This window comes from Ailuropoda melanoleuca, chromosome 18 (assembly GCF_002007445.2).
Source record: "Ailuropoda melanoleuca isolate Jingjing chromosome 18, ASM200744v2, whole genome shotgun sequence".
NCBI lineage: Eukaryota > Metazoa > Chordata > Mammalia > Carnivora > Ursidae > Ailuropoda > Ailuropoda melanoleuca.
In genome coordinates, this window is record NC_048235.1 from 29,130,352 (window position 1) to 29,154,282 (window position 23,931).

General features: G+C 45.9%; 1 protein-coding gene across 1 annotated transcript in view; it reads right to left on the bottom strand.

The window, feature by feature from the left end:
- CSGALNACT1 (chondroitin sulfate N-acetylgalactosaminyltransferase 1) overlaps nt 1-23,931 on the bottom strand; it is a 103,694-nt gene that overhangs the window by 55,663 nt on the left and 24,100 nt on the right. The gene's annotated exons all lie outside the window — the stretch shown is intronic.

Consider the following 23,931-nt stretch of genomic DNA (forward strand, 5'->3'; position numbering starts at 1 on the left):
ACTGTCCTTCCTACCTCTGAGAAGCAGCACAGCTCAGCACTCCCGAGCCAGACTACCTGGGATATCTATTTAAGGCCCCCCAAACTGTGCTCTACCACACGTCACTGGTACTGAAACACCACGGTCGTGCCTGTTGGGTTGAAGTTGTGACCCGTCGACTCTCAGGATGAGCCTCCCAAGGGCCTGACCCAACAGAATTTTTCTATCAAATAAGCAAACGATTCCCAATGCTTAGGTTCCACAGCCTTCCCAACATCACTGGTGTTTGGGGTGTTTTTTCTACAGTCAGAAAAAACTCCTGTAAAAATCCAGCAAATGGCCAGACAAGTTCCTCCATGTTTTACCTCTGACTTGCCATGTTTTCCACCGCAGCTCCCTTCCCTCCTCCTAAGCCCCACGTTAGCTGGCATACACCTCCTGGTCTTGGAAGAGCTGCAAAAGTGCGTCTCCAGGGAAGTGCCTGCCCACAGGAGTCAGCTCGCAAGGCCTCTGATAAACCCCCTCCTGTCTTCTCGCTCACTCTGCTTTTGTGGGCACGGCAGGTCTTCTTCACAAACGCCACCCGGTTCCCTGCTCCTCTCTCTGCTGGACAGGAGCCTTCCACGCTTACCGCGGGCTCTACGGCCTCTTTGATCCCTTCCACAGTTTGGCTCTCCTTCGGGAGCCCCAGAGAGGCGTCTGGTGCTGCGGACCTCCAAGGTCGTCATCTCTCACGGCTGTCCCAAGGGCCTGCCTCGAGGATCCAGCCTGCAGTCCGCGGGCAGCCAGCTGGGCGGATTTAAGGACCCGAGCTCACCGTGACAAGGCCTGAGTGCTCTTCTGAGCCGCCATCGAGGGATTCCTTGGGTAACAGGGCCTACTGCTCGACGGCCCTCCGAGACACGGAGACACGGCCCTCAGAGACACGGAAGCCGAGAGAGGTTTTGCTGAGCTCTTGTTGAAACAGAATTCAGAGTCCCTGCGGGGGCCATTCATGGAAGAAGAAGAAGGTTCATTCCTTAGGAAGCTCAAAGGACTTCTTTGAAAAGGTGAGGTGGTTCCCTTCAAAGTCTGTTAATTCTTTCGGGCAATTAGTCTGCACTGAGGAAACGGGCCTCCACCACCTTGAACGCTGTCTGCAGCGGCTGGGGAAACCACCAACTCGCAGGGTTAGAAAAAGGCTGGGCGAGTGAGAAAGGAGCAGCTTTTGGTAACAGAGGCCGCACAGCTGAGAGGGGCCTGCCAGGGGTCGGTGGCCATGCCTCGTCAGGCTCCTGGGGTCTGGCGTGAGCAAGCATTACCTTCTCCACACAGCAACCAACGTGGGAAAGGCCGCTGACAGTTTAATGTGCAGATAAAAATGTACGTGGGCCGAAGAGTGTTTTTCAACTGAGTCATTTTCTTTCTCGGCACCAGGCTAAGAATCATGAACTTTTAAAAATCTGAACCCACAGGTTTGAAAGCACAGGCAGAAAGAGAGGCGAACCCACCTGAAGCGATGGGCGTCTACTTAGGGAGGACCCAGGAGCGTGAGGATTCCTACTACAGTGGTCCTCATGGGCACGTCAGAGGACCTGCCTCCGTGAGCGTGTGTCATCGGCCCAGCGCGACAGGCAGTGGCTTTGGCGGTGGCCTCCGGCGTGCCACCGCCTCCTGTGGAGGCCGCACACCCAGGCCGAGCGCGCACACCACGATTTCAGCGGCTGTCTCAGGTCTTCCACAGCCCATGCCTCGAAACGGTTACCGCATCAACTTTTTGGCATATTTCCCCATACTCTACTAATTAATTATGTCTTATAAATCTGATTTAGATCTCTTAATTCCATTTCAAATAAGTTATTTAAAACTCTCTTGCAACCTGCGTCCACTAAAACCCACACCCAGCCATCCACCCACCACACCCGCAGGCATGCCTTCCCACACCCGCACACTGGCACTCTCTCTCGGTCTGCTTGTAACACAAAGAATGACACCTCAGCGGATCCCTGTGCCTCCTGGAAGTCTTCAGGAGCCTGAGAGCTCTGAGAGCTCTGAGAGACGGGGGCAGGCTGAAGCTTTCTGAGACAGAAACGGCCTTTCAGCCAATGAGCGAGCATGTATACCAGCAAATGCAAAGCAAACCGGCTTTGCATAGGATAGCATCATTTTCATGCATTATGTAAATTAAAGACCAAAATAAAAACTCTGAAGCTAGCTTCGATTTGGGGTTAGATACCCTACCTGCCCTCCTTCTCTCCACTGACCCTGAGTTTATTTTGAGTATGGTGTTTCTGCTTCCTGAGCAAACATCCTAGTGCTCATCTTACGCTACTCACGGGAGCCAGGCCGTAGGTAGGATGAACCACTAGGTGGGGACACCTCCAGGCATTCAAGATACAGCTCCATGGTTTGTCTGCCATGAATGTCTGTTCCTTCAGCAGGCGCAGAACTAACCAGACATAGGCCCCTCTCTACATCTTGTCATCAATGTAGGACCTCAGAAATCAAGATGCCAGACATCGAGGAGGTACCACTCCTTACCCTCACACTCTTACTTACCCTCACTTAACATGAGTGTCCACAGGTTGTGGCCAGTGCTGCCTGCTTATCCTAGAAGTGTCTCCGCTGCCATCCCTGCCTTTCCTACCTTTCCACATGGAGCCTAGGTCAGGTCTCTCAGCAGGATAACTACAGTCCTCTGCCAATCCATGTCCCACTTCCAGGGCCCAATCCATCCTGCAAAGGATATCGTTTGGCCCTTCACCTTGCTACAACACCATTTTAATCCTGCTTTTCCCTCACCAGCTCCTTATAGCCTAGAGAATAAAGCACCAATACCACGGTCAAGCCTTCAAGACCTTCCATACTATGGCCTCAATCTACTGTCCTAATTGTAGGTCTTGCCCCTGCCTCATGAGAACGGTGGGCTCCAGTCAAGCTGGTTCATAATGCACATACAGAACTACTCTTCCTCCCTGAAGAAACTGGAACCTTCCTGCAATGCTGGTGGGAATGTAAAATGGTACAGCCACTATGGAAAACAGTTTGGCAGTTCTTCAAAAAGTTAAACATAGAGTTATCACATGATCTAGCAATTCCACTTCTGGGTATGTACCCAAAAGAAATGAAAACAGAGACTCAAATAGATACTTGTATATACATGTTCATACCCACGTTGTTTATAAGACCAAAAGACGGCAACAACCCAAATCTCCATCAAAAGGTGAATGGATGAAACATGGTATATGCATACAATGGGTTATTACTCAGCCTTAAAAAAGAAGGAAATTCTGACACATGCCGCAACAGCAATGAATCTTAAAGACACATGTCATGTGAAATGAACCAGACACAAAGGACAAATACTGTATGGCTGCACTTATATGAGGTGTCTAGACTTGTTGAATTCCTAGAGACAGAAAATGGACTGCTGATCCCAAATGTGGTTACCTGGGGTTGGGGAAACAGGGAATGGGGAGTTAGTATTTAATGGGCACAGAGTTTCAGTCTGACATGATGAAAAAGTTCTAGAAACGGGTAGCGTGACGGTTACACAACAGTATGAATATACTTAATGTCACTGAATTGTACACTTAAAACTAGTTAAAATGGTAAATCTTATGCTACGTATACTTTACCACAATAACTCTGAAGAGGCCTTGAACCTTCTCAAGACACACTTCCCCATCAGTCTTCCTTTTGTCCCTTCTAAAGCGGACCTCCTCCTCTGGGAAGATTCCCAGGACGTTCTCAACCCAAAGTGGCCGTTCAATCCTCCAGACACTCTGGTCTTCAGAGATTTTAAACTTTTCTTTGCTGAACGATTTTTTTCAGCCCCTGCAGACTCTGGAGCTCATCTCGTCCAGCCTTGTCGTTGTACAGGTGAGCACACCGAGTCACAGGATAGTTGTGATTGCCGTGTTCACCAGATTCTTTAATGACTGCCTGGAACATACCCTGTGCAAGGGTTTGCTCCCTAGAGGTCACTTTTCATACGCGACATGAACAGCTCAGAGCAGGGCAAATATGCAGAGGCACGAAAAGCAGAAGTCAGAACAAACGATAGAAAGTCCGTCATAAACACCAATTTGGCTCATTTACCCAGAGATGATCTTCACATCCACCCTTAGAACCTTTCTTCCACGCTGACGCACAATTGTAACAGTTATTAAATAACAATGCCCTAAGCTCATAGTCTACAGTGCATTCAAAGTAGTAAATTCTAAGAGGGGTTTTCATGAAAAAAACATTTCTAACCACAGAAAAAAGAGTATATGGGAGACGAGAAATCTAGAACAGGCAGAAATGTTGGCCGAGATACATAGTGGCCTTCTGACAGCAGGGGGAGAGGCAGAGCATCATTTGCTTTTAATTTAAGTGTCTGAGACGCCGAATATAAAAACACTCTACCCATGAAAATCGCCTTTGAAGACGTCACTGTAAGAGCACACATAGCTTCCTGCCGCTGTCCAAGAAGAGAAAGAGAAACACCTGAGAAAGATTTTAGTCCCAATAACAATTTTTAACTATTTTGGTGCTTCAGTGGTTTTTGGTTAGAAAACCCCGCTCAGAAGGAGTATGTCATTCCCAGACCCTGTGAGATACATGAGACATGATTATGGTGCTGTCTGTTGTCAGCTCTGTTTTCTCAGGGAAAATAGTAGACATTTGACATTTGGGAAAGATGAGACTGCCATGGTTCTTCACATGCTCAAATAGTACACGCAAGTAACTCTCCCCATAAAAACAATGAAACGTAACCACTGTCAGGCTTTTCCTCAGCTGCCAGGGCAGGGAAATATCTGTACACACCTTGCTTTCCACTCATCTCAGTGCATCAGTCCATAGCAGCCTCTGGACATGTCCTGATGCAAGTTTATCACTGTTTTCAACCTTCACCAAATGTTTCTTTTGTTTGATAAGAAATGTTGCACTGACTGGTGTCCTTCCTGAAACAATCCATGCATTGCCTTTTCTTACTTCTATTTATTGCATTTTGTGTGTCTTTGTTCTTGTTACGAAGCCATGCAGACAACTTCATCACCTTAATCTATCAGAAAGTTCTTTTTTTATTTTTATTATTATATGTTAGTCACCATACAGTACATCATTAGTTTTTCATGCAGTGTTCCATGATTCATGGTTTGCGTATAAGACCCAATGTTCCATGCAATACGTGCCCTCCTTAATACCCTTCACTGGGCTAGCCCAGCCCCCCACACCCCTCCCCTCTAAAACTCTCAGTTTGTTTCCCGGAGTCCATAGTTTCTCATGGTTCATCTTCCCCTGTTTTCCTCCCCTTCATTTTTCCCTTCCTTCTCCTAATGATCTCCCTGCTATCAGAAATTTCTAAGGAGCTCACTTTACTTAGAGCTCGTCCTTACTTCATCAGCGCTGCTAACAGCTGACTTCCTTTTCAGAGGCATCCCCCCCCCCCACACACACACAAAGCTACAAGCCACCCATCACTTCAGGAAGGCTATCAGGTATTTGACAATGAACAGGAAGTGAAGCCATGATGTGATTCCAGCGCAGTGGGCTGGGATCCTCACCATGGACCCGGAGCCCAACAAGTTTCAGTCACGAGACACGGTTACTCTCGTCCTCACTGATTTTTCTTATGGGTACTATTTACTGTGGATTGTGTTTTATATTAGAAATATAAAAATGAACATAATAAAATCACTGTGCTCTCAGACAGAAAGGGAGATAGGTAAGCAACACAGGCATAACTACATAAGTTCCTACGAGAGTCTGTCAAGGTCTAAGGGAACAGAAAGGAGCGAGTCGTCTACCTAGTGGAGGGGATGAGCCGTTTGATAGAAGAGAGTTCTCCAGAACTGAAGACTGAGTGGATGTTTGCCAGGACTGCAAAATCAGAGAGGGCATTCTATGGAAAGATAGCAGCATAAGCGAAGGTACTGAAAGAATGAAAATAAAAACCATTATGTTACGTTTGGCAAACCTGAGGCAATTCAGGGAAGCTGGGGTGCAAAAGCTCGGTAAGGGACAGAGCCGGGAGATGAAGCTGGAGAGTCAGGTAGGGCATGCCATGCTGGCCCGCTAGATTGTCCCCATGGGAGGAAATCTGACCTGGAGCTCCGGGGAGTGCAGTGGGTTGTTCACAGAGGAGCCGGGAGCGTGGAGGGACCACAGGGACTGAGATCAGATTGCCATGAGGAGAGACCCACAATGATTCAGCAGGACAAAGGCCGAAACTATGACAGTGCCAGTGGAGAGGATGAGAAGCAGAAAGAACTCAGGAAAACATGGTTAGGAAATGGGACAGCAGGTGGGGGGAAGGGAGAAACGTAGTGTGACTCCAGTTACAGGTGAGAAAAGGGTTTTGAGTCGAGCGTTGGATGTGCTGACTTCCCGAGCTGTATGAGGAGGAGGCAAGCTCAGCAGACAGGCCTCCCTTTGACACACAGAGGTAGGTGTCCCCAGCATGCAGAGGGTCAGAGCAGCCAGGAAGTCTGTAAGGAGAGAAGAGGGAGCCCAGGATGCAGGCCTGGGATGTCCCAACCCTGCGGGAGCCATGTATGTGGATGAGCAGAGGAGGCGAGAGGCCAGGAGCAGTGAGAGCTGGACGCAGAAGGCAGGAGCAGCCCGCCGGCGAGCGAGCGAGGGACTGCGGCGCTGCTGGCTGTTACAGCAAGCTTCAGTACAACAAGGACGAAACTGGCCCTGGAGGGCAAGCAGGAGATCACTGCTGACCTCACCAGTGAGGATCTCAGAGAAGTGTCAGGGCTGCAGGCCAGGCCCGACGTGAAGGATGATGAGAGCTGAAGTGGCTGCACTGACTTGACGGCGTTGAATATCTTCCTTTCATTTCCTTGAAGTTGTCGAGTGACTGCTGCTGCCTCAGGACCTTTGCCTTTTCTCTCCCTTCTGCCTAGGATGCTTTCCCCCAGGTCCAGGAATGGCTGGATCCTTCTTGCCAGTGAGTCTCAGCCCAAAGCCACCTCCTCAAAGAGGACTTCTCTGGTCTCGCTCCCCACCCCCACTGGCCCCATCACTCTGCCACCGCTTTCCCATTACCTGTTTGAGTGTTTGCATCACATGTTATGTGGATGTCTTTACTGACCCGCCTCTCCAGTGCTGTTCCCACCACTAGAAGGTAAGCTCTATGAAAACCAGAACAGTTTCTGTAACCCTAATGCATAGCCCTTGCACAGAGGAAGGGCAGGAGGGTGGGGAGGAAGGTGCTTGGTTAGAAAGGAAAGAATGCAAACAGTAGCAGCTAGAGTTAACAGTATTTTCTTAAAAAAAAATGAGGTGTGCCCTCCGTGGCTCAGTGGGTTAAGTGTCTGCCTTCAGCTCAGGTCATGATCTCAGGGTCGTGGGATCAAGCCCCACATCAGGCTCCCTGCTCAGCAGAGGCTCTGCTTCTCCCCCTCCTTCCCATTCGGGCTCTCTCTCGCTATCTCTGTCTCTCTCAAATAAATAAAATATTAAAAAGAAATAGGAAAGGGGCACCTGGGTGGCACAGTTGGTTAAATGTTCGACTCTTGGCTTAGGCTCAGGTCATGATCTAAGGGTCATGAGATCGATCGAGCCCCATGTCAGGCTCAGCGCTCAGCACAGTTAGCTTGAGATTTTCTCTCCCTCCCACTCATGGATGCGCGTGCTCTCTCTCTCAAATAAATAAATAAATAAATAAATCTTTTAAAAAATAGGAAAAAGAAACCACCTTTCATATGTTGAGAGGAAGGAACAAATAGAACCAGGCAATGAAGATGCAGGGATGGAATGACAAAGTGGGTGGGAACCATGATCCAGAAAAGACACGGTTTTGGAGAGAGTGGCATCACCTATTCTCCAAAACAGGGCAGAAATAGAAAAGCAAGGGTGCAGGTGGTGCAGGTTCGGGGCAAGGAGCCAAAGGAACCCTCGAGAACTAAGGATGTTAACTTCTCAGTGAAGTGGGAGGAAGGTCAGGCTGAGGACAAGAGGATTAAGGGTGGATACAGGCTGGGGGGCTGGGAGGGTGGCCAGAGAATGGGAGCTAGGACAAAGCCCAGCTGGGCTGGAGATCATAAATTTGTCCTGATATCAGCATGTATGGACCTTTGGTGGCCTTCCTCCAGCAGCATGAAGAACAGGCAAAGGAGGGAAAAAGATGGAAAGTGATTGATCTAGGACCAGGCTCTGCAGGGCAAGGCGTCAGGGTGCTGGGAAGCCAGTGGCTGAAGGAATACACTATGGGGTCCAGGCTGGAGGGAGGAGTCAAGCCTGAGGAAAGATAGGTCAAAGGACACAGACTGGGTCAGAGTGCAAACAAACAACAGAGAGCCTGAAGTCAGAAGTAATAACAGAAGTCCTGGGGGGGAAATGGGTTTCTGATGATAAGTTTAATGAAGAAGATGGCAAGGCCCACACTGCCCTGGAAACCGGCCTCTACACATTCACTCCCTCTGTGCCCTTGCATCAGCCAGACCACACCACGTGCCACTCGAGACCCCCGACTACACAGACCTCGTTTTCGCCCTGAGCTCCTACTTTTCAAGGACCGTGTGCTTCTTACAAAGACATGGTAAATCCATCTCTTTCCATAACTTTAAGAAAACAGTGGTGAAAAATAACGGTCTAGATGCCTACCTGGGGTAAAGGGAGTTCAAGGGGCTCAACACAGTGTGGGGAACTAAGATAGTGGGGAGTTCTGCGGGGATTCCAGAACAAACTTCCGGGGGAGGGTAATCAGAGCAGCCACTGTGAGGGCCCGTTTCCGAACAGCTACAGAACTTCCTCTCAACACACTGTGGGACAGTATGTCCAGGATGCTGTAGAAAGCAGATAACTTCAGAGCCAGGTAGCAGCAATGAGCAGGAGTTAAAAGGTCAAAGGGCAGGGAATGTGTGACCATGTTATTGTCTCTGGCCATGACTTAAGCAACGTACTGCCAAAACAGAGGACATATTGCAGGTGTCTCTTTCTCAAACCACACTCACAAACTTTATCTTAGGCCTAAAACAGTCTTCCAACGAGGTAAGCCATTTACCCATTTCCTTTTACAGATGGGTGAATTGAGGCCCTCATAGCAGTTAAATAAGGATTTAGTTAAGTAAGGAACATTCAGGGTTACAATGGTGTCCTTGCAGATGATAGGTATAATGACTGCATTTCAGAGCATGTCATGGTAAATCTCTTTAAAGGTAACTTTACCATCAAAAGGATGTTTATAATTCTTTCTTCTCTGCCCTTCCGTTCTTTTTGAGATTGACTTTCAAGGACAGAAAAACATCTACAAATATCACTTCAGAAAGCTAATCATTAACTTTCCAAAGTATATCAGGAAAGTCAGTCTTAAAACTCATCTTTGAAGATTAATATATTATGGATTCATTCATGGACACCAATTTCCTCATCTTTAAGAAACGGGATTAATAATAATACTTCTTCATAGGGCTGTCGTTGTAAATATTAAATAAATTAGTACATGGCTGGTACATGGGAAGTACTCAGTCAGCAATAGCAATAACCCTAATAACTGTTACTACTACTATAATTATTACGTCATCCTACTTTGCTCCATTGGCCATTTAATGCATTCTTGCACTTGGTCAGAGACGTCAGGGCTCTGGGGCAGGCCGTCCTCTTGCTGTGCTATACTGGCATTTGATATGTTTGGAAGCTGAATTCAGTCATTCATTTTTAAAAGTCATCATTGTGGATCCAGAGATATGAGGATTCTTGAATATTCTGGTAAAAAGCCTGGTAATATGCAAATTATATATAATATTTAAGTCAAGGAAATTTTGAGCAATATTGCAATACAATTTTTTTTTTACCTGCTGATTGAGAACTCCATTTCTAACATATAGTCTCAACAGGAATTTTAAAAGCGTTGATCCCATAGCCCTTTATCAGATATCGTGACCTTCTGTCTGACTATACCATCCCCCATAACCTCACTGGTTAGCAAAACCCTGTACCATATCATACCTACACCATGCCCCCAAACACTGACATAATTAGAACAGCCTCCTTCCCTCTGCCAGACACACCCAGGCTCCTGGCTTTGTTGACATCTTCTGTGCTCGGCCAACTTCTATGCCAGAGACTCCCGGTCTAACTCTGGCCTCACTGCTCACTTTGTGCCACTTTAAACAAGAAATTTCATGACACAGGGTTCCTACTTCTTAGTCTTCAAATTGAATCACAGTGTATGTTCAAAGCATCAACAACAACTTCTTTGTGCTTCAAGGAAAATCATTAGTTGGCTCTTACATGAGCATTTATTTTATTTGACTAACTCATCTAATTAGTGGTAAAAATTCATCTTAGCTTTACAAACAGGCTATAAGAGCAAATCACTGGTCAGCTGGGGAAAGTATGTATATTTCCGTGGAACTTCTGAACTACATATAAACCACACCAAGCTGAAGCACAAGAAAAGCATCAGAAGACCTAGAATAATAGGTCACAATTTTCTACCATAATAGATACCAATTGACTTGTATTTATCCATGCCAGTAGAAACTGGTAGGCTTTAGAAAAGACAGATTCTTGGGCTCCACACCAGACCTGTTAAATTGGGTCTGAGGACTAGCTTTTGGGAACCACTGGTGTATCCCAGACCAATACAAAATTTAGAGAGTTAAAATGAAGAATTAGCCATTGTGATAAATAATGACGGTCCCAGTCAATGGACTTTCTGATGGGGGAAGAGCTATGACCACTCTCCCTGATGCTTCTAGGGTGGTCACAAAAAGGAAGAGAAACCGATCCCCACACCAACCTGGAGAATCAGCATGAAAGGCACACTTTTAAACCCCAATCCTTTTTTTTTTTTTTTTAGTCTTTGAACATTTACTTCATAGTACAAAGTTTGGAGCTATGGCCCAAACCTTGGCAATATTTTAAACGAAATCTTCATAATGTATCACTTTCTGCAAACATTCCAGGGCCACAAAGACAGTAAGTAAAGCTAAGATGATAGTGAATAATGGGATATGCTTCTGTGAACCCATTAATCCAGGCACTCATTCACTCAACAATCCTTCAAAAAGCACCTGCCATTATTGGTAATAGAGCAGAGTACACAAAGATGAATAAAAAAACATGGATCTGCCCTGGAGAGCACAGAAACAGACATGAACAGCTGTAGTGCTGTGGTTAGGGCCAGGGGTGCTGGTGAGAGACCCCAACTTCTGCTGGGGAGACTCGGGGACAGCCGCCCTGAGAGGCAAGTATCTGAGCGACATGGAGGTGGAGAGATGCGTAGGGGGACTCAGTACGGGGTGCGTGAGGACTCTGCGGGCAGCCTAACCGGCATGTATAATAGCGTACAACAGTACGGGGGAAGGATATGGTACATTCAGAAAAGCACTCAAGCTCGGTAAGGCTGAGAGAGGGGCCCAGTGAGGAACACGGCAAGACAGGAAGCTCAAGGGCCAGGCAGGTTCCAAATCACGATGGCCTTGTGAGTCATGAAAGGAGGACTTCCTGTTTGCCACCAATAAAGATTTTTGGGTTTTGTGTGGCTATTGGTTTGTGGATTTTCTTATACTTTTTGGACAACCACTATAACAAAAATATAACAATCTGAATCTTAAACGGTAAAAAAGTATGTTCTAACCGGTATAAAGTTTTGAAGGATACCCCCACTTGATATTAGCTTCAATCGCACTTTCCTCCACATCCCTACAAACACACAGTCAGACACGGACACACACCTCAATCTGATCATCAAGAGATGATCACACAATGAGAGAGTAAAATCAACACGTAGTGAAAGCGTGAAAAGTGTTTTCCCTTTGGGGTAAAAAACCCACTAAGAAACAACTTTAATGCTGACTATTGGGAGCTATGAGGTATGTCAGCCCAACAGAAACATCCTTCTTAATATAACGATCTGCTCAGAATGCCAAGTGACATTTCGGTCATGCAAGACCCCTGTGAGGTAGCAAGTCATAAAGTGACACTCGATAACAAAACCAGGGAAAGTTCTACAGAAATAATCTGGCCCAGGAGAGAGACAGACCTGCATGTTAATTCCATTCAACCATTAACTTGCCCTATGACATTGGATACGATCAGTTCTCAAAGCTTCAGTTTCCCCAACTGTACAACACAGGCACTAAATGATACACGATTCACTGTGCCCACGATATAACAAAAAACTAGAAGAAACACAATTATAATCTAGGATTAGGAGAGCTACTGCCTCCACAAAATTCCTATAGCAACTTTCGTCGTAAGACTAATAACGTACTATTGAAGCATAGGAACAATTCCACAGCGGGGGCGCCTGGGTGGCTCAGTCGGTTAAGCGTCCGACTCTTGATTTTGGCTCAGGTCATGATCTCAGGGGTCGTGAGACTGAGCCCCACCCTGGGCTCCACGCTGAGTGTGGAGCCTGCTTGAGGTTCTCTCTCTCCCTTTCCCTCTGCCCCCCCCCCTTGCTTGCATGCACATGTGCGTTGTCTCTCTCTCTAAAAAAACAAGTGCATAGGAAAGCAAAACAATGTGGCCTATTAGGTATGCAGTTTTTAGGTGATAGTTTAATATAAGGAATTTTTTAAACTTTCGGAATCTATAAAAATAGATAATATTCAACCTATTTAGGGAGTGCTCTCTAAATATTTTTTCTCAAGTAAGTCGTGACCCCCAGCTATTTGGTCTCTGCTCCCCTACCTTGCCGCCTCGAATCTGCGTGGGTCTGTGACTGCTTTGCCTAAGAGAGCACAGTGAAGTGATACGGTCTCCACGTTGCCGGAACACTTTCTCTGGGGGCCCAGACTGCCACGTAAGAAGTCAAAGTACTTGAGGTCGCCACGCTGCCGGACAAGCCACGCAATGCAGTTAGCATCCTGGTCCTCCTGTCGTCACAGCGCAGCCGCGGCGTCTGTGAGGGAGCGAGCATCCGGATGGTCGGAGCCCCGGCCTTCCAGCCTTCCCAGATGGGGCCCCGAACATGCTGGAACAGGACAAGCCATCCCCACTGAAGCCCTGACCCATGGAGTCTGTCAGGACATGGAAATGATGATCTCAAGCCAGTAAACTGTGGGGTCTTGCATACTGCAGCAATTATAACTAGAACGTGAACAACTGACCATGGCCTGTGAATATGCAAATGTGCTACGCGGTCCATTACGAGCACAGGCACACATTATCAGTTCCTGGGCCTGTGGCTTTACCAAAGTCAGTAATCTGATACAGCTGGATTTCTTCTTCTTTTTCTTCCATTACCCCTGTATTGTAAATCTGGATACTTCATCCTTCTCACTTTTCTCATTAGTTCTCTTATTCTCCCTTCGTATGCTTACGACGTCTTAACTGCAGTCACTGAGGCTTATAAAGAAACCCGGTGCCACACGAAGGGAATACAGTTCGAGGGTGTAAGAGGTGCTGTTATAACCAAGCAAATCTCCAGAATCAAAGGACATTCGTGCACATACAGACACGGAAATGTGTATGCAGCAATAATAGCTGGAACATGAGTAACCGATAATGGCATGTAAATATGCAAATGTGCTATGCAGCTCGTTAACAGCACGGCAAACATTATCAGTTCCTGTGCTCTTGGTGCCACTGACACCCTCTTATGACTCACCAGGCATGTACTAGAGAAAAAGGCCCCCAACCTCAGTATGGAGCTGCGCAGAGGGAGCTCCCCAAGCAGGACTAAAATTTTTCCTCAGAAAAAAGTTCTGGGTCCGCGAAACCCATGGATAAATGGGCAGCTGAGACCCCGAAACGCCACGCAATGGAGCATGGCTACAATAAATTTAGTCTAGGAAACCTTTCGACTGGATGATATCAACACTTACTTTGGCTATAAAATCACACAAATAAACAAAGACCCCTTGGTTAAGTACCCACTGATAGTTACTTTGAATATAAGCTCTTGGTGAGCTAACATAAAAACGTACCTGGTTGTGTAAATTGTTAACTTGAGACACATAAACTCTAACAAATCAGTAATTGCCTTAACTAAGTAGTCTAAATATACTAATTAAAAGAAGAGGCCGGCAGAGTGGTTAAGAAACAAACAGAGCACAACTATAGGCTTTTTACAAAAAAACTCACTTCGAATTCAATAAGCGACTTCCAGTAACTTGAAGGAAAAAGGATGGAGAAAGATATATCCTACAAACATTAATAAAAAAAGAGTGGCTGTGTAAGATAAAGTAGAATTTAGAATGAAGAAAATTACTAGAGACAAAGAAGGACATCACGAAATGATAAAAGGTTCAGTCCACCGAGAAGACAGAATGATCCTAATGTGTGTGCCCCAAACAACAGAGCCTCAAAAGACAGAGAAGAAAAACTGATAAAGGTGAAAGGAGACATAGACAATTCTACAGTAATAGTTGGGAACGTCAATCCCCTTTCAGCAACGAATAAAAATGTTGGACATAAAACCAGGAAGAAACAGAAGATGTGACCAGCACAATCAACGAACAGGATCTCATTCCCACAGATAGACTATCCCACCCAACGATAGCCTAGTGCTCATATTTTTCAAGCACCATCAACATTCAACAAAATACACTGTATCTTGGGACATAAAACAAACCAACAATTTGTAAAGAATTGAACTTACACAGCATGTGCTCTCAGTTCATAATGGATTCAAAGTAGAAACCAATAACAGAAAGACCAAGAAAATCTCTGAACACTTGGACATTAAATAACATGCCTCTAAATAATCCACGGGTCGAAATCGGAATCTCAGAGAAAATTTTAAAAAAATACATTCAGCTAAATAGTTAACTTGCTCTGTAAGGTTGTTAGATATAAGAGAGGTGGTATTCTAGAACAGCTACCAAGAATAATTATTTTGAAACAGTCGATTTTAAGTTATTTTTCTGCCAGTGATACGCAGTTCTGTTATCTGTTAAAGCCATCCCTCATTCATAACAATAAAAGTATGAGTACGTGTGCTTGAACATCCTAGAGCAGTGCGTGCACATTCTAGGTGCTCAGTAAATACTTGTTGAAGGAGTCAATGTTGACTTTCTCACTGTGGGGACTGGGAGGCAGTTGACAGGAAGACAGACTCCAGAGCCAGGGTGCCCGGGCTCACGTTCCAGCTATGTGTTCTTGAGCAAGCAACTGAGTCTTCCTTTGCTTCTGTGTTCTCACTTGTAAAGTAAGAATGACCATAATAAAAGACCTCTCTCAGAGGACTGTTATGTGGATCGAAGTATATATACAGCACTTAAGACATACAGTTAAGCGTTAGCGTATTACCTTGGGGTGTGGGAAGAAAGACTTTTGTCAATGTAACCAGTACATTTGTAACTAGTACAATGAAGGTCATGTACTAGTTAAAGAGAGAAGGCCAAATGTATTTCATGATGTTCCACGAAGAGTATCGCAGTTTCCAGGGACCGGCCCCCTGAACGGGTCCGCGTTCCAGAACCATTTTGTGCAAGGTTACTCCAGCTGCAGATCTGGCGACTCCTATAAATCAGGGCCATAACTTTGGTGGCACACTGGAATCACCTGGGGAGCTTTAAAAATACCGATGCCCAGCTCCCCCCAAAAGACTCTGATTTAATTAGTCTGTAGTACAGCCTGACCCCCCCAAGAGATTGTAATGTGCAGCCAAGGTTAAAAAGCACTGCTTTAGGGAATATAACTTTAATGCTTCCGCAATCTAGTGATTCCCAAATGGAGGCAAAGTCATTCACAGGCAGTCACGGGGCACTGGTACTCTTCAGAGTGATTCTAGAAGCTAAGTAATGACAGAAATAATGCCTCCCCTTTCTCCACCACTGAACCGCTCTATTACTCTAAACTGCTTCGGTAAAGGAGCGTTAATGTTGTAGAGGCCTAATGTGACAGAGGTTTTTATCCCTTGAAGGCTTAACAGTCAAATGAAATGGGAGAGAACAACACAGAAATCGAGAAAAGCTTCCAGCCCTCTGCATCTGTTATTCTCCTTAAAAGGACCTTCAAGTCCATTTTGCATCTTTGCCATAGGAGGACCCATAATGATCTTGAGAAGCCCTGGTTTTCCCTCTTATATAAAATCCATTTTAGGTAGTTAGTGTTTGGATGGTGGACGTTTCTATGAGAAGAACGTGGAGAGGAAATATTGGCAGCATGAGGAAATCATGAACACCTGGAGATTTAATGGTGTTAAAGAATGGAACACAAAATGTAGACCAAAGGGTAAGTGGTCTCAGGAATGACTGCTCTTATAAGATGGGGGTCATCACGATGTGGAGATAAAACTGGGAAGAGATATGCAAAAATACGCTTTAGGACAGGGTCCCATCTGTAAAACTTGAGTAAAAACTGTCTTCTAGGTCCAGGGCCCCATCATTCCAATAAACGTGGCAGTCATCACAGCTGTCGCTGACACAGAATAAGGCACCTCAAGAGCCACAGACTGTCTTCCTTCGTATGAGAGTTTATTCTCTGAGTAGACCAGGAGGGAAGTCTCTAAGGACTGGAGGATTCCATCCATGGTGAGAGCCAGGGTTCTCACAGTGTCATTTGGAGACCAGAAGGCCAGGGGCCCTGCAGGCTGGGCTGTGGTTTTATCAATGTCAATAACTCAATACAGCTGGATTTCTTCTTTTTCTTCATTATTGTATTGTAAAATCTGGACCCTTCTTCCTTCTCATTTTTCTTATTAATTCTGTCTTATTCTCCTTTGCATGCTTATGACATCTTAACTGCAGTAACTGAGGCTTATATAGAAACCCGGGGCCACACAAAGGGAATACCAGTTCAAGGGTATAAGAGGTGCTGTTATAACCAAGCAAATATCCAGAATTAAGGGACGTTCATGCAGACACAGAAAACCTGGATAGTTAGCATTCTTCATTAAGGCCCCTCAGAGACTCTGAAGTTTAACAAGAACCTGAAGGGAGAGCCACATCCCTGACTCAGGTGAAAAAGACTCCTGACCCTGAGTCACACCAATGCGTATCTTCAGGCTCCTCCTGGTGCACGGGGACTCGTAAAGAACAGGTGTGACAGAAACAGGATGAGATTCCTCTTTGTGGCAGAGCCGTCAAAGAATTCTCGAGATGGTAGGCTTGTTTTCCTAAGTTTGAATTATAAGTAACTACGCCGATGCCTATTTCAGGGGCCTCCTTAAATTCCGATCAGTGAACAAGTAATATATTTTACACAGACCCAGCCAAGAGCACAGACGCTGAAGCATCACTGGGTATCTTGGACTCTCTGAGTGAGTTAGAGATCTGGCGTCCAGCACTGAGGAGAAAAACGAGTATCAAGAAGGGCTCGTCTCTCTTCTAGTCTCCCAATCCCACCAAGGCTACCCCAGCAGCACGTCACTGTGCGGTCAGGAGAGACACGGAGCACACCGGCAGGGGTGGAGGAATTTTTACTCCTCCTCAATGGCTGCACTGAAGTTTTCACACGGCATCGAGTGTAGGCCGGAGCAGCGCACCTGCCCTCATCTCTGCTGCTCCAAGTCTCGCTCGCTAGAGAGGCAACACAGGTGCCACTACTAGCATCAGGTCGCTCCCCTGCACGAAGAGCTCAAATGTTTCCCACGGCCGGGAACGTCAAGGTAAACTTCTTTTTCCAAATCTTAAAGGCTGTCATTAATCAGACACTAGCCTTATAACGTGACAGATTCCGCATGGCTCATAAAATCGCAACGACTCTTACAATCACCTCTCACTCCTCTGCAGCCTTGCTGACCACTGCTCCAGTCCGCCAGCCCCCCTGCGTCTGGACGTTCGCCCTCGCAATCTGCCCCATACTCCCAGCCGCCACCTTACTGAGCACACTGTTCTGTTTTTAGCTCCATGTGTTTACAGTGTCTCGTTTTCCCAGCTAGAATAGGGATTTTATCTTATTTAAAAATTTTTGCTACATCCTTGGCCTAACAGATGGGTAGGCTCTGTAAACACATGTGGACACATGTGACCTTAAGGGTTGTAGTGGAGCTGCGGCTGTGAAGTCACAGACCTCTAGCTAACTGCCCAGCCCAAGGACATCAGCAAGGCTACCCTAACCCCCCGACTCCCAAATAACAGCACGGGGCAGCACCCAAGGAGCCCTTGGGACCACAACTGGGGACACAGATCCATTCTTAGTCAAAATCATTTCTATATCCTCCACACCCAGCACAGTAGCTGGAGCACAGAAAGCGCTCAGCTCAGGTCTGCTATGTGATTATGGAATGTACCACATCACTAGAACACTGGTGTTCCACCGGCAACTCAGAATTTAGCTGCAAACATGTATCAACCCCATTTTATGTGCAAAGCTAAAAAATTATGGACAGACAGGGACGAAACAATATTTTCTCTTCCTAAGTAAATTTTTAACACACCTAGAAGTATTCAAAATAATTCTATAAGAGTAAAAAAAATGCTGGTGGGAGTAGAGGGGATCTTTTCTGTATTTACTACAGCTACCTGATAGGACAGAGGCAAACACATGCATTTACACATGAGCTCTTCCCACCAATTCTAAATATCTTATGTCTGTCTCATTAAATACACACACGCTCAGAATAGCTAGTGCTCTATTTCTTTCTCTCCTTCACCGCTCAGCGTCTAGATCACACTGCCAAACAGAATTCTCTGTGATGACAAAAATGTTCTTAATCTGTGCTGTCAAATGGCTACTGGGCACACGAAATGTGGCTAGTGAAAGTGAGGAACTGAAGTTTAAATTTTATATAATTTTAATTTTAAGTAGCCGTATAGGAGTGGCTGCCCTGTTCTACAGAGCATTTCTAGATCACGTAGTCTGTATCCGAGGACTCCACTTCCTTTCCTTCCTTTCCTATCAGATTTCTCCCCCATCATACCACAAAAATGTCCTCACCGACCGAGGTCATCAAGGACTCCCTGCAGCAAAATCCAACAGACACTGCATTGCTCTACGTCTCGCCAGCATTCAATGCGAATGCTCACTCTCTCCATCTTAAACTCTCTTTCCTTGGCTTTCAAGGTACCACAATCTTCCTGCCTACCTCCTCTTTCAGTCCCACAAAGTGTCATTCCTCTGCCTATCACGCAATTATGGGTAGTCCCCAGAGTTTCGATTGCAGGTCTCTCTCCACTCAAACATCACCGCCAGAGAACCTCATCCATTTCTCCAGTTTAAATTTGCATCAGCCCCCTAACAAGTCCCAGCTCCAACTGTAAACCTGATTTCTGTCTTGAACTACAAACTCATATTCCAACGGTCTCAGCCTCTCCCCTTCTGCGTCCCAGAGACACCTCACAATCACCCACCCAAACTTATCTGATCATCCCCCCATGTCCAGCCCTTCCCCTTCTCAGGAACAGTGACAGCGCCCACGTTAAAGGAGCTGCCCGGATCTGAGACACATCCTTCACTCCTTCTCTGTGCCATGCGTGGTATACAGTAAGCTTTAGATAAGTGTCAGCTATTGTCACTATCTAACCAATCGTCATCTCTGGAACTGCCCAGTTCTCTTATCACTACATCTGATACTACAGATCAGGCTAGCATCATCTCAGCCCCATATCACTACAACAGGTCTCCATCCCCCTGGGCGGAGTCCCTACAACTCGTTCACCACAGAGCAGCCAAAGCAGGATGTCCACATTCTGATAGAATCACCTTTCCATTAAGTGCCTTCAGTGTCTCCCTAGTGTCATCCAGGGCATGGAAAGCTAACACATTTTGTCATCTGGTTTTTACTGACATCCCAGCGTCCTATAAAAACACCCGACCCTGAACTCAAAGCCCCTGTCAAAATGCATTCCAGCCCCAATTCACCAGGCTCTGGTGCCCTTATTAGGGCTTTGCACACCGTCACTGTGGGTCCCAACCCCCATTTCCAGCCTACCTCCCCTCCCTTTCCAGCTCCCTTTCCTCCCTGAAGACTTAGCACAGACTATCTTTCCCTGGGAACCAATCCTCCCCAAAATCTACAAGAATGGGCTTGATGTCTTTCCTTCCTATGTGCTCACTTCCATGTAGTACATGCATAATCTCTGTGATCCGAAATAGCACCTCATCACTGTCGCTGGTCACCTGCTAACCTGGCTGCCCACCTAGACTAGGGAAGCGCTTTTATTCTTGTTTCAGTGCCTAGCTTATCCTAAGTACTTATAAATTACTGCACAAATTAAATGAATATAGATCATAGATAGATAGATGTATTGTGTGTAGTTTTTTAGGAAATATATCATCAAGGTACGTTCTTCTATAATTTTCTCAAAAAACAAGCTTCATGCAGTTTAGACATCTGAAAGACATCTACAACTTGGAAAACAGACCCCCGTTTTCCGCCCACACACAAACACACACACACATACACACACGCACACGCTCCACCCAGAGACTTCCCATCTCCATTAACAGCAATGCACCCTTCTAGTTGCTCAAGCTAAATTCCCACTCATTTCTGACTCCCCTCTTTCTCCATCAACCCACTGGCAAACCATACTGGCTCTACCTTCAAAACATGTCCAGAATCTGACCACTGCTAGCCACCTCTGCTATCACCACCCTGGTCCAAGCCATAGCCATCCTGGTGACTGCCTGATGACTGTGATAACCACCTAATGGTCCCCCTGCTTCCACCCTGCCACCCCACAGCTTACTCTCAACCCACATCCAAAATAACCCCTATAAACTATAGTCAGATCATGTAACCTTTCTGTTTAAAACTAGCCAGGGTCTTCCCGCTTCACTGGGGGCAAATGGCCCACATGATGTGTCCCCGCCCCCACCCCTGATTGCGCCTTCTCCCTTCCTTCCCCTTATCCGCTCTGCCCCAGCACACGTGCATCTCATGTGCTCCTGCAGCACACAGGCAGGCTGCTGCCCAGAGCCAGCGCACCAGCTGCTGCTTCCCTCTGGAACCCTCTTCCTCCAGGTACATTCCCTCTGGAACCCTCTTCCTCCAGGTACATTCCCTCTGGAACCCTCTTCCCAGGTACATTCCCTCTGGAACCCTCTTCCTCCAGGTACATTCCCTCTGGAACCCTCTTCCTCCCGGTACATGAATGACTTGCTCCCTCACCCTCTAAGGTTTCTATTCAGATGTCGCCTTCTCAACAAGAGTTAGACTATCTTATTTAAGACAGTAGAATTCTCCCCAGCAGCCCACACTCTCCTTAAACTTCTTCATTTTTCCCATGTAAAGGGAATTATCTTTTCTCTTACTATATAATTTGGTTATTTCGGTTTATGTTTGGTCTCTTTCCCAACTGGAATGTCAACTGCATGAGCCTGTTTTTTTGTCGGGGTGTCGCTTCCAGATCTCCAAAGCTGGGGGCACAGCTGACACATAGTGGATGCTCCGTGTGGTTGTTGAATGAATGGGGACTAAAAAGGCTATCTGCTAGTTAATGCCTGTGTGAATGGGTCTCAGGATCTACCACACGTCCTCTCAGGAGGCCAAGGCAAAGAGTACACCTTTAACTATTATATTTGGGGAAGAAAGTTAACCTACATTCAGATGTCAACTCACACTTTCATGTGAAGCTTTTCTTCTGAAGAATTACCTCAATTCTTTCTCAAGCTGACAACTCTAAAGAGCTTAAATTTTATTCCTGAAAGCTTATGCTCTAACATTTACTCATGTTCTGCCCAGAGACTCATCAATCATGTTAATATTTGAGAAGCACTATGAAAAAACTATACCCTAAAACACAGTATTGCTTTAAAAAGACAAATGATTTCACTCCAACCAATACCCAGAAGAGATCACCATTTCACCTCCTACCAGTAGCTATGGTGTCTGGCAATAAAAGGATGGGTTTCTTTTATTACTGCTGCTCTGGGTTAGTCAGGCTGGTTCCAGATCCAAAAAGCACAGCCCATAGTCAAGGAAGGGGCCATCACGTGTCAAGACCATGGTGGAGTCTTAGCCCTGGGTGCAAAGGGCAAAACAAATGAACCCGGGGCCAGAGAGACTAGAATCTAATAGCAATTAACATGATGAATGAAAAGTCAATAAAAATAATGGGTAAAAACCAGACAAGAAAAGTGGTCAGGCTTTGAAAGACTCAGCTGTTCACAAACCCCAACAGGCAAGAAGCCACAGCCCTGACAAGTGTGTCTGCAGCTTCAGCTAAGGGGCTTGGTAGGCGCCTGCGCTCACAGCCGCTCTCAGCACAGGATGCCTCTTTACACGCCAACTGAGACATCCTTCCCTTGCCATCCATCTCCTAATAGGATTCTAATTAGGAAAACACTGGAGGGACCATGAAATCACTGCGCTTTCTAGCCAAAGCAGGCTTTGGGTTTTTGACTGGAACACAGCAGCTCAGAGAAAGAAATAAGAAAGAAGAACACTCACGTTTTAAGATATGCTGAAATAGATGGAGCAAACATTGGTATTCATCCTAGATCCAAAATTCTCCATATCATACACTTCCCAAGAGACAGTCTCTCACTTCAATAGACACTGTATGCACAAAAACTATGATTAACATCCTACAGGCCTCTCAAACAGGACCACTGATACCCAGGACAATAATACTGGGTTACAGCAGAATTCTAACTTTGTGAAGAGAACTTCTCAAAATGTCTTCATTGAGAAACTTTTAATTTTGTTTATATTAAATGATTATTTTGGAGATGAGTCAAGAAAGGGAAATAAACCCACTGCGGTCTCAATGGTGTCTTAGAGAAAATCAACTACAATTCAAAAGGGTATGAGAAGCCAGGGAAAGAGTGTAAAAAATTTCTGGGGCTATAAAAATGCTTTCCGCAGGCCTACCAGGAAATAACAAAACGAGCAGTCATAATCATGAACATCTACTGTGCCCGGCACTGCCCTAAAATCAGCGTATTATGTGTGTCAATCCATATATTCCTTGCAAAACCCCCAGGAGGTGTTAATAATGTCCATTTTACAGGTCAGAGAAACTGAGGAGCGGAAGGGTAAGCATCCTGTCTACATGACATAATTAAATGCTTCAGCTGAGATTTAAATCAGGCAGCCTGACTCCAAAGTCAAACTTACAAGAGAAGACAGCTCAGGGGTGGAATTGTCTGATAAATGTTCCCACTGTTAGATAATAGACAATATATGTATTGGTCTCTGTCCCTGGTTCCTGGGCACAGAGCTCCTGAGGTCCTTATAATTCCCTAAGTAAGAAGGGCCCTAGGAGCATCTTTTGTTTTACTAATGGTCTTGGTCTTTGATCCAGGTTCTTGACCCAGGGCTCCTGAAACTCTCAGTAAATTCGTAGGTGATAGGAGAGACTTTTGTTTTAATGAGGTGACTCTGGTTGGGCTCCTGGATGAGGGGCAGTCACTGAAAGACCAAACCATGATTAGAAGCTTAGAATTTTCAGCCTGTCCCCATTCTTTTGAGAGAAAGGCTGAAAATGGTATTAGTGATTGATTGTGACCACGCAAAGTAGCCTCCATAACAATTCTCAAAGGACGAGAGTTCAGGGCGAGCTTTGGTTGGTGCACAGTGGAGGTATAGGGAGGGTGGCATGCGCAGAGAGGGCAGGGAAGCTCCACCCTCCTTCCCACATACCCCACCCTGTGCATCTCTTCTACCTGGCTGTTCATCTCTATGCTTTATCATATCCTTTCATAATAAGCCGGTAATCTAGCAAGTACAATGTTTTTCTGAGTTCTGTGAGCTACTCTACCAAATTAATCAGACCCAAGGACAAGTTCTCTAACCTATAGCTGGTCAGTCAGAAGCACAGTGACAATCTGAGCTTGCGCCTGGCATCTGAAGTGGTGGGGGGCGGTCTTGCGGGACTGAGCCCTTACCCTGTGAGAGCTGATGCTTCTGTAGGTAGAGACTGTCAGCATTGGGTGGAACCATAAGACACCCAGCTGGCGTCCGAGAACTATTTGTTGGATGTGTGGGGGAAACCCCCACATAACACAGTGGAATTGGGTTGAGAACCCTTTTACCTGCCCACAAGTCACAGCAGAACTGGAGGGTTCTCGTTTCACACAGAGCTGAGATTGTTGAAAAATAATGGTAAGTGATGATTGGGTGTGGCCAGGAAGAAACAGTGGCCTCCATGTGAAGGGCGGGAGATATGTCTCCTACAGATAAAGTATGGA